Genomic DNA, 15,774 nt, shown 5'->3' with positions numbered 1-15,774 from the left:
TCGGCGCTGAGACGTAGAAAGCGCCGACATTGCTTCAAAGGATGGATCCCTCTGCAGACTCGGCATCGGTAGGACTTTGTACCTCGAGTACATCTGCTCTCCAGTGACTGGGAGCAGCGTGGACGTGGCGACATCGTGCTGAATATGACTGGCGGAACTATGATGGAGAAACAAAACAGCGTTATCAGAATTGGTGTGAGGTTCGACTTGGAATTACGGGCAGAGCTACGAGACAGCACAATGGACAGGGACATTGGAATGGAAGAAACGCATAATTATTGTGGGCAGGCGGACGCGTCCATCATAAGAAGGACGACCTTAGCGACGGGCCGCTTGACGAGCCCTCGCGCGGTGCGGATATCAATCACGCGTACATGGCCATGGGATCCTGGATACACCGCGTCAATCCTGCCTAATCGCCACTCATTGGACGGAAGGTTGTCCTCCTTGATGACCACCATATCCCCGACGCAGAGATTCCTCGTAGGGGCACGCCACTTGTTCCTCTTATGGAGCTTCTTGAGGTACTCTTCCTTCCATCGCAGACAAAATTGCTGTTGAAGAGCCTTCAGGTGCTGCCAGCGATTAATAATTGACGTAGTATCCCCCTTTAGCTCGGGTTCGACCGTGACGAGAAGAGGACCTCCCACCAGAAAGTGCCCGGGTGTAAGAGCCATCAGATCAGCAGGGTCTTCGGACATTGGCGCGAGCGGCCGCGAATTTAGGCACGCCTCGATCCTCGCCAGGAGAGTAGCCAGCTCCTCAAAGGTGTATTTCCGTGTGGCGGTGGACTTGTAGAACAAGGTATTAAAGCTCTTGACGCCTGCCTCCCACAGGCCCCCCATGTGGGGGGCTCCCGGAGGAATGAAATGCCAGAGAAGCTGCTGGTGACTGTAGGCACCTGTCACAGCCCCTATTAGGCTCTGGAGAAAATCGCGAGATAGTAGGGCAGCTGCCCCCACAAAGGTCTTTCCGTTGTCCGACTGCCCTTGACGGGGGCATCCTCTCCGGGACACGAACCGAGCGAAAGCAGCCAGAAATTTCTCGGTCGTAAGGTCCGACGTAGGCTCCAAATGGATGGCCTTAGTGGAGAAGCACACAAACACCAACACATACCCCTTTGTGATGGGGCAGGCTCGCCCCGTATAGTTCTTTATCTCGAAAGGACCGGCATAATCCACACCTGTGTACGTGAATGGGCGCGAGAAGGACGTCCTTTCCTTCGGTAGCTCTCCCATGAGTTGCGTCTGCAACTTCTTCTTGTGGATGACACATACCTTACAAGCGTAGACGACGGACTTGACCAAATTCCTCACCCTTGGAATCCAGAATTTGGCCCGAATCAGGCGGATCATCAGCTGACTTCCACCGTGCAGCGTGATGCGATGCGTAAATTGAACAACGAGTCGAGACAGATGGCAGTCGTATGGAAGGATTATCGGATGTCGTTCGTCATATTGGAGAAGTTCAGAGGACGTGACCCGGCCGCAGGCTCTCATAAGGCCTTGCGAATCCATGAAGGGGTTCAGATTTTGAACCGGACTGGACGCTGATACTGGCCGCTTTTCGCTTAAGCAGCCCATTTCAGAGACGAAGTGTCTGCGCTGAGTGACGGAAACTAGAAGACCTTCAGCCGACGTAATCTCATTAGCTGTCAGGTGCTCTTCGAACGGAGAGCGTATCTTCCGCGCGCGCTGGATGAAGCGACAAACATAGGCAAGGACTCGTAGTGCCTTGTCAAGTGTGGAGAAACGTTCAAGGAGATCTTTGGGGGGCGCCTTCGCGACATGGACCTTGACTGCTCGCTTCTCGAGTTCAGTCTCGGGGGCCTCGTTGCCTTGAGCCCACTTCTGCACGTCGGTGAACTGGGCGATCTTAGCTACCCGGTTGGCCACGAACGTTGTCCACTGACACGCTGGCTTCTGCAGCCATGCGAGGACAATAGTCGAGTCCGTCCAACAGTATGGGGCAGATGCGGGCCCTGGCATCTTTGGCAGAACGGCGGTGGCCATTTCCGACAGCAACAAGGCGCCGCACAGCTCTAACCGAGGGAGCGACACCATTTTAACTGGGGCCACTCGAGTCTTTGCAGTCAGCAAGGTTCACTATGACCGCAGACCCAACCTCGACACGGACGTAAATTTCTGCGCCGTACGCCTTCTCTGAAGCGTCGCAGAACCCGTGATGCTCGACCCTTAGGTGTGGTCGGAACGCGACCCATCAAGGAACACGAATCTGATCGAGCATCGAGTAATTCTCCAGGAAGTCAACCCATCGCTGACAGAAATCTTGAGGGAGGGCGTCGTCCCACCCCAGATCCAGAAGCCAAATGTCCTGCATGAACATTTTTGCCAACCTGCTGGATCGAAACATTTGGCAATTTGGGGGAGGACTTGGCGCTTCGTGAAGGACGAGCCGCAAGTCAACTCTGGCGGAACAAAAAAAAACTCATCGCTCGTCGCTTTCCAGCGCACGCCGAGTGTCTTGGCCGTGCTCTCTGCATCGATGTCGAGGAAATCAGCACGGAGGAGGTGGTCGCTCGGAATGTCGGCCAGGATCGCCTTGCTATTCGACGTCCATTTCCTCAGTGGAAACCCTGCTGACTCTAGGGCGCCCTTTAGCTCCCGAATCACCACTTGGGCTTCGGTTTTGGAGTCTGCCCCTGCGAGAACGTCATCAACGTACATAAAATGCCGGATAATTTGGCTTGCCTGCGGGTACTTCAACTCTTCGTCGTCAGCGAGCTGCTGCAGGACACGGATCGCTAGGAACGGGACACAATTGACACCGAAGGTAACCGTTTTAAATTCGAAGTCGCGGATCTCCCCATCGGAATTGCGAAACAAAATACGTTGGAGCGGAGTATGCTTGGGGTCTATCCAAATTTGCCGATACATCTTCTCGATGTCGGCGTTGAAGACAAACCTAAAGTATCGCCACTTTAGGATTTGAATCGTCAGGTCGGATTGTAAGACCGGGCCCGCGTAAAGAATGTCGTTCAGAATGGTCCCGTTTGCGGACGGGCTCGAAGCATTGAAGACTACCCGCACCTTGGTGGTCGTGCTTTCGGGCTTGAAGACGGCATGATGTGGAAGATAGTAGGTAGCGGAACTGCTCGTGGGAGAGACCTCGGTCATGTGGCCTAAGTCGATGTATTCCTGGATTACCGAGTCATAGCGGGCCTTAAGGGGCGGATCCCTCTTCAGGCGCTGCTCATTACGTAGGAACTGAGCAAGAGCAAAGGACCGTGAAGGCGACAGCTCGGAACCCTTCTGCTCGGGGTCGCGTAAGGGGAGCGTCACAACGTACTTGCCACACTCGTCTCTTCTCGTGTGGGCACATCCTCCACCTCCCAAAATTTGGTGAGGAGCTGATCCAGCAAGTCACCGAGGCTACGGGCAACTCGTGTGGAAAAAACGGACACGCTGCGAGGGTTGACTGGAGATAATGGGCCTGTCAGCACCCATCCAAAAATGGTTTCCTGACCGAGAAGTGACCCGCAGATATTAGCCCTGACATTACCGAGGAGAATGGACGGAAGAATGTCAGCTCCTATTAACACATCGACTTGGGAGCTTTCAAAGAAGTTGGGGTCCGCCAGGGGAATGTCGGGCAGCCCCTTGAGACAATCCCGCGGAATCGGATATGATGGCAGATTTCCTGCCAACTGAGGAAGAACGTAAGCCGCAGTCTTTAATTGCAACCCGGGTCTAGACGGCGACCGAATGGAGAAATGGCACAATTTAGTAGACTGCTCGGAAATGGTCTGATTAAGGCCGGATACTCGGGCTTAAATAGTCTTGAAGGGAAGCTTGACAAGGTTGAACAGTCGTTCAGTTATGAACGTCGCTTCGGACCCTGAGTCTATCAGTGCTCGTGCCTGGAAACCGCACCCCAGATGGCACACGTTGATAAGGGCAGCGCCCAGTAGGACGGCTCCAGACCAAGAGGCGAAGCACACCTGCACATCCGACTGGTCCTCTGAGCCGTTTGTGCTTCTGGCAGGTTGTGCGGGTCGAGCCCTTGCTGGAGTAGGCGGACTTGGAGCGGTAGCGAATGGATTGCCGCGGTGCAGGAGGGTGTGGTGTCGGCTGTGGCATGTGAAGCAGGTATGGGCGCTCGTGCAGTCTCGCTGCTGGTACCCTCGGGCAAAACAGTTCAAGCATAACTGCTTCCTCTTAATGTAGTCGGAGCGCCCGTCCACGTTCATTTCTAGGAAACGCGGACATAAGCGGATAGGGTGGTTCTCCCTCGAACAGAGACCGCATCCCTTTTGGCCCGGAGCCACTCAAGTCTCGTACGAATTGAGCTTCCGTGCAGGGGCAGCAGGAAGTCCCGACCTTGGCGGAGATAGCACGGAGCCACTAGGCCTAACGTCGTCGATGGCCTCCAGAGTGCGATGGCGCTCTGTCAGGAAGTTATCTCATTCCTTCCATGTTGGAATTTCGGCCTTATTATGTACGGATTGCTCCCACATAGAAAGTGTGACCTTGGGGAGCTTCGAGGAAATCATAAAGACCAGGAGACAATCCCAAGCCTCAACATTGATGGCATTTCTAGGGCTGTCAGACAACTCTGAATGGTGGCTTGCAGTTCCCTCAGCGCGACCCCGGACTCTTGAGAAATAGCCTGGAGGTTGAAAAGGATCTTCAACTGGCTATTGACTAACAGCCGCCGATTCTCAAAACGGTCTGTGAGGCTTTGCCACGCTGCGACAAACCCCTCATGGGTAAGCGGAGCCTTAGCAACAATGGCGTGTGCGTCACCACTTGTTTTGGACAGCAAGTGGAACAACTTCTCTACCGGGGTGAGCCGCGAGTTTTGGATGTAAATGGTCGCAAACAAGTCTCTAAAGGTGGGCCACCGAAGATAATCACCCGTACAGACCTCGGTATCCACTGGAGGTAACCGACAGCCTGTAGACGCGGGCGTGTGGACATTGACGGAAGCCTGCGTGGATTGGGAGGCAATTTTCTCCCGAAGCTGGGCAATACACCTCGACTATACGGAGTAACAGTAGCTGTACTTGGATTCCAGCACTGCTGAGGTGGCCGAATTGTCGTCGAACACGGCGAGCAAGTCGGAGCAGCTCTCATAGCACTTCTCTGGTGGCTGGTCACACTAAAGTGATGAGAACGGTGAGATCGCGGATGGATTGCGATCACAAGGAACTAGTGGGCACTAGCGGCGCCGATGTCGAAAGGAAGATCGTGTGCGGCACAAATCGAATGTGAAAACAAAACTTCAGGAACCAAACAACCCAGAAGTAGACGAGGTTTGGTGAGATTGTAGGCGGATGTTGCCTGATGCGGAGTGGAAGCTGCGCTAAAGGCACGGAGAATGGACAAGTACCGTTCGCAATTCACCCCAAAGGAAAAAACCAGCACCAAAAAAATCACAACACGGCTACTGAGGCGGCGAGGTTGCGAACTTAGGCGACACAATCACGGATTTGTAGTGAAATGTTGGTTTTTTTTTTGCTTAAACAGATTTTATTTCAGTTAAATTTTGTCACGTATTTATTTCCTGAAATTGGAGGCAGAAAATATATGGCATGCATGCAAGTATGTATATATGTAGGTATATGTATGCTCGTGAGGCCTAGGTTGGCACAGTGGACTGTGGACTGTATAAATGGAGGAACTGAAAGCTGTGTGGTGTAAAAAATAAATGACACTGATTGGGGAAAAAAGTATTACGCCAGCGGCGGACTGTTCGTGCGAATTTGGAAATTTTCGGAACTAATTCACACCGGCTGGCCAATATTAATTATGCCTTCTTTTTGTCACCACACAATTTCACTGTTCACTTGGTCAATTTTTCGCAGATTTATTGCACCAAAAAATATGTACATATGTTTGTAGGTATGTATATTGGATGCAAATAACCTTGACCGTTGGCAAGCGAATAGCGGAATTGCAAATAACGGAGAGGTCAAAAACGGCGAGGAATATGGCGAAGCACACAAAACGGAGACGGATGGAAAAATTTGCAGAATTTGAAGACGAAGAAGAGTAGAAAATCTCGAACTGCCGTTGTGTCGGAAAACTCGGACTTGGAGTTGACACGGAAGGAAAAGATATCTTGCAGAAGTTTGAACGAAATTTAATGTTCGGACCACTGCTGAAGACCGGCAGAGATACGGAGTCGGAAAAATGTCGTACTTATCTTTTGGCGGAACACTGCCGGGAACTGCTGATAGAAAAAATTTCCAAAATATCCAGCTCGATGGACCAAATGTGGGGGGCGATGTTGGCGCAAAAAGATTCCAGTGGTTGTAGAAGGAACAGAAGGAACAAAATCCCACGTCGCGAACGCAAATTGACCCGGAGGCTCGAACAAAAGAAGTCGGAGGGCTGTCAGCTTTATTCTGCTGCATACATGGAACTGAAATAACCTAGCTTAACATAAGAAAAAGCCGCTACCGCCAGAGCGGACGATCGCCTCGGCCGACCGCTGCAGTTGGACCCGAGAGAGAGAGAATGCAAGATTGTGCAAAGAGGGGCGAGCTAGTTTTTAGTCGGGCGTGGTCAAAGGTGGGAGTCAGCGAATTTTTGAGTTTCTTCTGGTTCTTTCTATGCCGCAACTTTTTATTTTGTCAGGAGAAAAAATGCGTGTTTCCAATTTTGTGGTATATCAAAAAGTGAAAAAAGCTTTATTGACAAGAATTATGTATGCTTAACTAAGAGTTGCGCTTTTGATCTCGTTACTCAGGGCTCGTGAGTATTTGTGTTTGTGCTTTAGATCCCGTTGCTGAGAGCGATAATACGAGAGCATGTCTACAATCTATGCGTGAGTCTTATACTCTTTTTATATTTGTTTAGTGCCAGAAAGCGACGGTGATACAGAGACAGGGTAGGGTGTTCTATGTATTCGTATTGTACTTTAGATCTCGTTGCTGAGAGCGGGAGTGTAAGAATGCGAGAGCATGTCTACAATCGATGCGTGAGCCTTATACACTTCTTATATTTGTGGAGTGGCAGAATGCGTCGGGGGTATAGAGACAGGGTAGGGTGCTCTATGTAACTCCTCCCCTCCCCACCGGTTCGAAGCGATGGTCGTATTGGTGGTACTGACGACGCATACATTGGTAGGTGGTACTTTGATTGTATATGACCGATGTGTTTTGTACGTCGCCAAGCAGTCTGTATATAGGCATGTCGGGTGATGTAATGATGAATGCTGGCAACTCCCGCTATTAATTGTTTAACAGGGCAATATGTAATTCCAACGATTTGTTGTGTACAACTCCGAAAAGGGTGTATAGGGTTCAAGTATGTCGAGTGTTGTTGTGATGAATACTGGCAACTCTCGTAATTAGTTGTGTGACAAGGCAATGCTTAAATAATATACATAGTTGATTTAAACAATAGTGATAATGGTAGTAATAATGATAATGATAATAGAAATAATGATAATAATATTGGTAATAACATAATATTTAGGAACTTCTAAGTACAATTTTTCTTGTTACTTATTTTTGTTTGTTTTAATTTGATCTGTTTCCTTTGTAATATTGATTTAATTTTACTTAACTTCTGTATGCCTTATTAATAGTGAACATATTAAAATATATTTAAGTTAATTTAATTTTTTTTTTTATTTATTATATTCCGTCTGTATTTCTAACAACAACCCTTATGAGACTGCCAATTCCATTGGGTAAACTTCATCTATATCCTTTTAAGAATAGTTTTCCTTATTTTTGATTTACGTAATTTTTGGTTTCTAGTTGTAATGAGAGTTGTACCTCTATCTCTTAAAACTCTATGTACGGAAAATCTGGGTGTTAATTTATTTCGTCTATTTTCTTTTCTAAGGCCATCACTCCGGTGAGTACGAAAAATTCGGCATCCGAATTTGCTGGACATGATGGTAGGAAATCGTTAGATAGTTTGTCTACTTCAGGGCTCCTGGCTCCTACAGAGCCAATTTCCATTAACATCAACCCACCCGATACACTGCAGTGGAATTTCGTGCCCGGACTACCGGCGTGCACTGGCAGTGCAGGATTAGAACCTGCTACACCAAATCCCCTAAAGGTAATCCCACCTGAGGAACATATATTTGTTTCCCGGCTTTCCGAGGATACGTCTGAGTCAGACGTATTGGCATACATACAAGCCAGAACGAAAGCCGACATTAAGGTGGATGACATCACTAAATTTAAATATCATTATAGTAGAAAAGTATCATGATTTAAGATACGCGTCCCCTCGGTGGAATTTGACAAAATGTGCTCAACTAAGTTCTGGCCGGAACACATTTTCGTCCAAAAACATCGACCGGGACATAAAAAAAAAAAAAAAAAAAATTAATCAACCTGCGGCGGTAAAACTCCCTCAAACAAAAGCCACGGAGCAACCCCTCGCACAAAACTAACATCGTCTTTCATTCTTTCCTATCAGAACACAAGGGGGTTGCGTACTAAGCTTCCTCCTTTGTTTTCTGAGAGCTTTTCATTTGCATCCCAAATAATTGTTTTTACCGAAACATGGCTGGTTTCGGAAATTATTAGCTCTGAAATTTTTCCGAGTAGGTATGTAATATACGGGCTTGATCGATCACTCGGATCTGGGGGTGGAGTGTTAATTTCTGTCGACTCTAAACTTGTATCCGAGGAGATTAACCTTCAATTCGGCGATATCGAATTCATTTGTGTTAAGCTTTCGCTTCCTGGGAGGTTTTTATTTATTACATGTTCTTACATCCCTCCCAAGTCCGACCCATAAACGTATGAGTTGCACCTAGCGGCCATACAGTCCGTTTTTACGTTATTATCAGATTAGGATCAGTTAGTGGTTCTGGGTGATTTTAACATACCACAAATTAATTGGTCAAAAAATGAAAATAGTTTAGCTTTAACACCTTCCTCACATAATGATTTTATTGCAGGTATGTTAGACATGACCCTGGAACAAATTAACCATGTTAAAAACTCTTTGGGTCGGTTACTCGATCTATGCTTTATCTCAGATTCGGACTCCGTATATATATCTAGGGTTCCACCACTTACACGCCCTGAAGACCTTTGACTTCAGCTTTAAACATATTCTACCATGCATTAAACCTAATTTTTGATATATGTGTTCCGATGAGATACCCGCCCAGAACGGATAACCCTTCTTGGTATACCCAGGGCTTAATCACCTTAAAAAATATAAACTTCAGGCTTCAGAACAAATACTTAAAAACTAGAACTTTGCTTAGTTACTCTCAATACTTAATTGCTCGGTCAAATTTTACCGTGCTTAACGCTCAGTGTTATAAAAATTATTTAGCTCGTTGTAGGACCCAATTTACACAGGATCCGAAACAGTTTTGCAATTTCGTTAAGACTAAGCGTAGACCTAAAACGTTTCCTTCAGCACTAACGTTTGAAAACTCAACGGCGAGAACTGATCAGGCAATAGCCGATATGTTCGCCAAGTTTTTTCAAGCCACATATTCACCTTCGACAACCGCTAGGCAGCCTTATGTCTACGGTGTTCCACAATCGAACCTCGTAACGCGACCTTTTCTATCTAAGAGTGGTATTCTTAAGGATCTTCTGAGTATTAAGCCGACCTACTCTCCGGGCCCCGACGGCGTTCCCGGCTGCAATTCTCTTCTCAAACTGTTTAACCTCTTATGTCATTACTTTTCCTCCGAAAAAGTCTTCAGACAGATGTCATCTACACTGACTTTAGTAAAGCATTTGACTCTGTAAATCACTCACTTTTAGTTCATAAACTTGACTTAATCGGATTCCCATGCGATCTTCTTAAGTGAGTTGAAAGTTATCTGATTGGTAGAACGCAACGTGTTTTATTTAAAGATGTCTTGTCTGGTCCGATTTATGCTTCATCCGGTGTCCCTCAGGGAAGCCATTTAGGTCCGCTAATTTTCACATTATTCATAAATGACCTTCAAATCGCTTTAACAAATTCTTTTATTTTAATGGACGCAGATGATATGAAACTTTGTATTCAATATAAGGATCCGTGCTACCAGAGAAAACTACAATCTGACCTTGTTCAGGTGAGGGGCCATTGTGCCGCCGAAGAAGAACGCGTGAAGAGCGCATCCGCGCTGAAGAGCGCATCCACGCTGAAGAGCGCATCCGCGCTGAAGAGCGCATCCGCGCTGAAGAGCGCATCCGCGCTGAAGAGCGCATCCGCCCTCGCCCCTCTCTGCACAATCTTGCACTCTCGCTCTCTCGGGTCCAACTGCAGCGGTCGGCCGTCGGCGATCGTCTTTTTCTTATGCTAAGTTAAGTTAAGTCAGTTTTCTTGTATGAAGTGAATAAAGCAGACGGGCGATTCCACGACTCCCCCAACTTCCACCACCATCAAGAGGCATCTTTTTCTGGCAACACCGCCCCACTACAACATTTTGGTCCTTCGAACCGGATTTTCTGGATATTCTGGATACTTTGGATTCTGGATACCTTTTCTACCAGCAGTTCCCGGCAGTGTTCCGCCAAAAGATAAGTACGACTTTTTCTTCCGTCTCCGTCTCTCTGTCGGTGTTCAGCAGTGGTACGAACATTAAATTTCGTTTACACTGCTGCAAGATTTTGTTTTCCTTCCGTGTCAACTCCAAGTCCGAGTTTTCCGACACAACGGCAGTGTGAGATTTTCTACTCTTCTTCGTCTTCATATTCTGCCAATTTTTCCATCCGACTCCGTTTTGTGTGCTTCGCCATATTCCTCGCCGTTTTCCGCCTCCCCGTTATTTGCTATTCCGCTATTCGCTTGCCAACGGTCGAGGCATATGTGCATACATATAATATACACACATACAACCATACATTTTCTTTTTTTTTGGTGCAATTAAGCCGCGTAAAATTGACCAAGTGAACAGTGAAATTGTGTGGTGACAAAAATAAGGCATAATTAATATTGGCCAGCCGGTGTGATTTATTTCCAAAAATTCCTAAATTCATTTAACAGTCCGCCGCTGGCGTAATATTTTTTTTCCAATCAGTGTTTTTTTTACAACACACAGCTTTCAGTTCCTCCATTTATACAGTCCACAGTCCACTGTGCCAACCTAGGCCTCACGAGCCTACATATACCTACATATATACATACTTGCATGCATGCCATATATTTTCTGCCTCCAATTTCAGGAAATAAATACGTGACAAAATTTAACTGAAATAAAATCTGTTTAAGCAAAAAAAAACCGCCATTTCACTACAAATCCGTGATTGTGTCGCCTAAGTTCGCAACCTCGCCGCCTCAGTAGCCGTGTTGTGATTTTTTTGGTGCTGGTTTTTTCCTTTGGGGTGAATTGCGAACGGTACTTGTCCATTCTCCGTGCCTTTAGCGCAGCTTCCACTCCGCATCAGGCAACATCCGCCTACAATCTCACCAAACCTCGTCTACTTCTGGGTTGTTTGGTTCCTGAAGTTTTGTTTTCACATTCGATTTGTGCCGCACACGATCTTCCTTTCGACATCGGCGCCGCTAGTGCCCACTAGTTCCTTGTGATCGCAATCCATCCGCGATCTCACCGTTCTCATCACTTTAGTGTGACCAGCCACCAGAGAAGTGCTATGAGAGCTGCTCCGACTTGCTCGACGTGTCCGACGACAATTCGGCCACCTCAGCAGTGCTGGAATCCAAGTACAGCTACTTTTACTCCGTATAGTCGAGGTGTATTGCCCAGCTTCGGGAGAAAATTGCCTCCCAATCCACGCAGGCTTCCGTCAATGTCCACACGCCCGCGTCTACAGGCTGTCGGTTACCTCCAATGGATACCGAGGTCTTTACGGGTGATTATCTTCGGTGGCCCACCTTTAGAGACTTGTTTGCGACCATTTACATCCAAAACTCGCGGCTCACCCCGGTAGAGAAGTTGTTCCACTTTCTGTCCAAAACAAGTGGTGACGCACACGCCATTGTTGCTAAGGCTCCGCTTACCCATGAGGGGTTTGTCGCAGCGTGGCAAAGCCTCACAGACCGTTTTGAGAATCGGCGGCTATTGGTCAATAGCCAGTTGAAGATCCTTTTTAACTTTCAGGCTATTTCTCAAGAGTCCGGGGTCGCGCGGAGGGAGCTGCAAGCCACCATTCAGAGTTGTCTGACAGCCCTAGAAATGTCCGCCATCATTGTTGAGGCTTGGGACTGTCTCCTGGTATTTATGATTTCCTGAAAGCTCCCCAAACTCACACTTTCTAAGTGGGAGCAATCCGTACATAATAAGGCCGAAATTCCAACATGGAAGGAATTAGATAACTTCCTGACAGAGCGACATCACACTCTGGAGGCATCGACGACGTCAGGCCTAGTGGCTGCGGGCAATTTCCGCCAAGGTCGGGACTTCCTACTGCCCCTGCTCGGAGGCTCAATTCATACGAGACTCGAGTGGTTCCGGGCCAAAAGGGCTGCGATATCTGTTCGGGAGAGAACCACCCTATTCACTTATGTCCGCGTTTCCTAGAAATGCACGTAAATGGGCGCTCTGACTACATTAAGAGGAAGCAGCTATGTTTGAACTGTTTTGCCCGAGGGCACCAGCAGCGAGACTGCACGAGCGCCCACACCTGCTTCACATGTCACAGCCGACACCACACCCTCCTGCACCGCGGCAATCCATTCGCTACTGCTCCAAGTCCACCAACTCCAGCAAGGGCTCGACCAGCACAAACTGCAAGAAGCACAAACGGCTCAGAGGATCAGTCGGATGTGCAGGTGGGCTTCGCTTCCGGGTCAGGAGCCGTTCTTCTGTGCACGGCCCTTATCAACGTGTGCCATTTGGGGTGCAGCTTCCAGGCACGAGCACTGATAGACTTTCATAACGGAACGACTGTTCAACCTTGTCAAGCTTCCGTTCAAGACGATTCAAGCCCAAGTGTCCGGTCTTAATGCGACCATTTCCGCGCAGTCTACTAAATTGTGCCATTTCTCCATTCGGTCGCCGTCTAGACCCGGGTTACAATTAGAGACTGCGGCTTACGTTCTTCCGCAGTTGGCAGGAAATCTGCCATCATATCCGATTCCGCGAGATCGTTTCAAGGGGCTGCCCGACATTCCCCTGGCGGACCCCAACTTCTTTGAGAGCTCCCAAGTCGATGTGTTAATAGGAGCTGACATTCTTCCGTCTATTCTCCTCGGTAACACTAGGGCTAACATCTGCGGGTCGTTTCTCGGTCAGCAGACCATTTTTGTATGGGTGCTCACAGACCCATTATCTCCAGCCGACCCCCGCAGCGTGTCCGTTTTTTCTCCACGAGTTGCCCGTAGTCTCGGTGACTCACTGGATCAGTTCCACACCAAATTCAGCACGATGTCGCCACGTCCACGCAGCGCCCAGTCACTGGAGAGCAGATGTACTCGAGGTACACACTCCTACCGATGCCGGGTCTGGAGTGCGATCCATCCTTTGTAGAAATGTCGGCGCTCTCTACGTCTCAGTGCCGAGAAGCGGCTCCGGGCGGTTCTCGTGAACCGGTATTGCTCCAGCTGCCTGACTCACGAGCACTCCCACGGATCTAGTCGGCGTGGGAACTGCTGTACAACGTGTGGTCACGATCACCACTCGCTGCTGTACCTCGTGAAGAAGCCGCTGGCTAGGCGCCAGATGCGTCAGTGGAGCACCGGTCACGGAGCGCGTAAGACAGTACACGGAGTGTCTCGGCGCACGGCCGTCGTCCGCCAAGTACTGGCGCGATTCGGTTGCTTCTCGACCTTCGTCCGCCACTTACCGGCATTCACAAGCCGATCCACGGCCATCGACTTCCCGGCGCTCGTCAGCAGCACCTCGGCATTCTTCCGCCACTGGCCGGCAGGCTTCAGGGGCTCCATGGCCTTCGTCCGCCACTCATCGCTCGTCCGCCCGCGTCATTCGCACCGAGCCAATTTTTCGGCTTTTGTCAAGGGCCCCCGCAGGACGCGGCCGCTGCGCCCACCCTATTGTCGCTGCTGCAGCGGAACAGCGTCAACATGTTGCCGACCGCGCGAATTTCAACCGGGACCCGGATCTTCGACACAGGGGCCCTTATCGACCCGTGTACGCCCTCGAGGTGCATCGACGCATCGTTAGTGGCGTGTTTCCGTCTGCCCTCTACCAGCGTGGGGGACGAACAAGTTTGTTCGGCCACCGTGGGTTCCAAAACGGATGATAGCATTCGGCTGGAGGTCGTTTTCAAAATCGAGCCTCACGTGGGCGTTCGTACGCTGTCTCGAGAGCTGAGCGAGGCGGTGCGTGCCCACTTCCGAGGCGTGACATTGGCGCATGAGCGGTTCTATCTGCCAGCGACGATCTCCGTTGTTCTGGGCGCCATGCAGCCGGGCTTCCTGAAGATCCAGGACGAGCTGCCAGTGACCCAGATCACTGTTTTTGGATGGGTCGTGGAGCCTGAGCCGGAGCCTGTCACCAGCCGTAGCGACGAGCGAGCTGTTGCAACCCGAGTGTGTGCCAGGGGGGCGGGATGTTTAGGGGCCGTTGTGCCGCCGCTCATCTGCGCTGAAGAGCGCATACGCGCTTGCCCCTCTTTGCACAATCTTGCATTCTCTCTCTCTTGGGTCCAACTGCAGCGTTCGCTCTGGCGGTAGCGGCTTTTTCTTATGTTTAGCTAGCTTATTTCAGTTCCATGTATGCAGCAGAATAAAGCTCACGGCTCTGGAAGAGTACTCCACGACGACTCCGGGTCAATTTGCGTTCGCAGGGGTGAACGAGCGTTAAGAATCCAGTTGAGGCTGTTGGCTTTTAGTTTTAGATGTTGCATTGAATGTGTCTTCTCCAGGTTAGTCGTCTGTCAAGGTGGACGCCGAGATACGTTACATCGTTAACTTGGGGAATCTGCGTGTTATTCAATGATAGTGGAGGGCAAGTTTGCCTGTTGAGGGTAAACGTTATGTGATTACATTTTTGTTCATTTATTTTAATCCGCCAATCAGATAGCCACCTCTCTATTAAGAGGAGGTGATTCGCTAGCTGTGTTGTGGCTCGGCCTGTGTACTCCGAGTGACTTAGAATTGCGGTGTCGTCAGTGAACGTAGATGTTGTTAGCTGCTCATTCGTGGGAATATGCAATGTGTATAGGAGGATCAGAGTAGGCCCTATCGCGCTTCCTTGCGCTAATGATAATGAAGTCGCCGGATGTTGTTATGTTACACCTAAATGCGAAGGTTCTGTTGTATAGATACGACTCAAGAAGCTTTTGAGTGTATCCAGGCAAATGTGTTTTAATTTTGTTCATGAGACGTTTCTGAGATGTAAAGCAAAAGTCTGATGAATTTCTTATCGGCGTGACTGTTTTGAAAATCTGATGTGCCTTCGGAATGTGTTGGAAGGACCAGAAAAGAGCGTAGTTCAAAGTCTAATGCTGCATGCGGAATGCAACATAAACGACGGAATGAAGAGGCACGGTATATACACACACTGTCCGCCAACCATGCCGGCTGTGGGCACGCAATTGAAGAATATTACAGGAGCGTCCAGAATTCCTGGAGATGACGGGCCGCGATCGCTGGAGCGCCACTTGACTGTGCTGGAAATGTTCCAAAGCCACAAGGTAAACAAGTGCAGCATTACCAGTACTTGCGGACGCCGATCTAAGTCCCGAAAGTTGCCTCTAACACTTGGCACTTCGCCGATCGCTGATCGGAGTGTCTGTGGCCCCAAACTTAACGTAGCTTTAGACTACAATCAGTGTGGCCATATATAATGAAAGTATAAACCGGGAATAGAATTCAAACTGACTGTCTGACTATCGGTACTTATCAATCTACCGGTATGCGAGATCCCCACCCAGGGGGGTGTTCTCCCAGGACAGCCAGCTTC

General features: G+C 49.1%; 1 pseudogene; it reads right to left on the bottom strand.

The window, feature by feature from the left end:
• Positions 1 to 510: 510 nt before the first annotated feature.
• On the bottom strand, positions 511 to 5,034 carry LOC121529753 (annotated as a pseudogene).
• Positions 5,035 to 15,774: the final 10,740 nt, after the last annotated feature.

The sequence above is a fragment of the Drosophila eugracilis genome, unplaced genomic scaffold (genome assembly GCF_018153835.1).
Source record: "Drosophila eugracilis isolate 14026-0451.02 unplaced genomic scaffold, ASM1815383v1 contig_1835, whole genome shotgun sequence".
NCBI classification, from domain to species: domain Eukaryota; kingdom Metazoa; phylum Arthropoda; class Insecta; order Diptera; family Drosophilidae; genus Drosophila; species Drosophila eugracilis.
Note: the sequence above shows the minus strand (reverse complement) of the source record. Positions and strands in the feature narration are given on the sequence as shown.